Source organism: Coenobita brevimanus, chromosome 10 (assembly GCF_032717465.1).
Source record: "Coenobita brevimanus isolate Jiangsu-jjx chromosome 10, ASM3271746v2, whole genome shotgun sequence".
Lineage (NCBI taxonomy): Eukaryota > Metazoa > Arthropoda > Malacostraca > Decapoda > Coenobitidae > Coenobita > Coenobita brevimanus.
The window spans coordinates 3,054,617-3,056,990 of NC_136963.1; the positions used below are offsets into that span (position 1 = coordinate 3,054,617).

General features: G+C 41.4%; 1 pseudogene; it reads right to left on the reverse strand.

Moving 5' to 3' along the window:
* Positions 1 to 694: 694 nt before the first annotated feature.
* Positions 695 to 1,658, reverse strand: LOC145410558 (uncharacterized; annotated as a pseudogene).
* Between the last annotated feature and the right edge of the window lie 716 nt (positions 1,659 to 2,374).

The window sequence follows — 2,374 nt, forward strand, 5'->3', positions numbered from 1 at the left end:
CAGTTTGGTGGTTGAGTGGTACTGACGTGGTTCTGGTAGTGAGAGGGTTGATGTGGTGTCTGGTGTGGTACTGGGGTAGAGCCACGGAAGTGTGGTAGGTTGCTGTTGTGGTTGGTGTGGTAGTACTGTGGTGAATTGATGGTTAAGGTGGTACTGTGCGTAGTAGCTGTTGAGGTAGTGAGATGGTTTTGTGGTGCTTGGTGTGGTACTGTGGTAGAGCAATGGAAATGGATGTTTGGGATGTGGTGGGAACAACTCCAGTGCTTTATTACAAGAACTGGCGGACAATTTTATTCAGCTGAGAGTTGGTATACGACTTAATAATCAGTCTTCCTTACTTATACTCTCTCTCTCTCTCTCTCTCTCTCTCTCTCTCTCTCTCTCTCTCTCTCTCTCTCTCATTTCAACCTTACCCTCCAGCCTGCCCAAGCTAAGATGCTGTCCCAGGTATTTGGCATCAGTAATACAGGATGTGCAATACGACTTAGGTTAGTTAGCACAGGAATGGCTTCAAATATTCCAACCCCCTCCTCTAGTCTGCCAAATCCCGTACTTTACCACACCTGCTTCCCAAACTTTATTTTACCACACCTTTACTTTACCACACCTTTACTTTACCACACCTGTACTTTACCACACCTGTACTTTACCACACCTTTACTTTACCACACCTTTACTTTACCACACCTTTACTTTACCACACCTGTACTTTACCACACCTGTACTTTACCACACCTTTACTTTACCACACCTTTACTTTACCACACCTGTACTTTACCACACCTTTACTTTACCACACCTTTACTTTACCACACCTGTACTTTACCACAAATGTACTTTACCACACCTTTACCACACCTTTACTTTACCACACCTGTACTTTACCACACCTGTACTTTATTTTATCACACCTGTACTTTACCACACCTGTACTTCTACCACACCTTTACCAAACCTTTACTTTACCACACCTGTACTTTGTCACACCTGTACTTTACCACACCTGCTTATTTACTTTACCACACCTTTACCACACCTTTACTTTACCACACCTTTACTTTACCACACCTTTACTTTACCACACCTGTACTTTACCACACCTGTACTTTACCACACCTTTACTTTACCACACCTGTACTTTACCACACCTTTACCAAACCTTTACTTTACCACACCTGTACTTTACCACAAATGTACTTTACCACACCTTTACCACACCTTTACTTTACCACACCTTTACCACACCTTTAGTTTACCACATCTTTACTTTATCACACCTTTACCACACCTTTACTTTACCACACCTTTACTTTACCACACCTTTACTTTACTACACCTATACTTTACCACACCTTTACTTTACTACACCTATACTTTACCACACCTATACTTTACCACACCTGTACTTTACCACACCTTTACTTTACCACATCTTTACCACACCTTTATCACACCTTTACTTTACCACACCTTTACTTACCACACCTTTACTTTACTACACCTTTACTTTACCACACCTTTACTTACCACACCTTTACTACACCTCTACAACACCTGTACTTTACCACACCTTTACCACACCTTTACTTTACCACACCTGTACACTACCACACCTCTACTTTACCACACCTTTACCACACCTGCTTCCCAGACGCCATATCAAGCCACTAGATATACCACAGACACTTGTTCCATCCCTCCTCATGAAGGATTTTTTCCCGAAAGGCTACAAACCCGAAGGACGAGGAGTGAGACTAATGAATTTCGTTATACACATTAGCCCGTATTCTCGTCGGTTAAGGAAGCTCCGTAACACCTTTTCTAAGCTATTAATTTTGTTAATTACACCATTCTGTACTCTTTCGTGTTATAGAAATCCTTCCATTATCGACATCCTCTACATAAATCTCGTTCAAAAGGATATTAACCGGCCATATCGAAAAATAAGTCACTAAGGAAGAGGTGTTAGGGAACTTCCTTACCCAACGAGAATACAAGCCCTAGTTTGCAATGTTCGTCAAAAACAACGCACAAAACTACAAAGATATCCTTAGCACATATACACACCATTTGCCTATCCCTGCCCTGGGCCTGGAAAGCAAAGCACACGACAAATATTTCTCCAGGAATACAACACACAACCGTCACTTTACAATTAAGGTTCCTATTTCAGTTTCAGCTAAGTACTGACGACCCTGTTTCATGAATATGAGAATATATATTAAGATAAGGACACACACACACACACACACACACACACACACACACACACACACACACACACACACACACACACACACACACACACACACACACACACACACACAATAATTTTCACTACAGTATCAGTCACTAACAATAACATAATTTCATC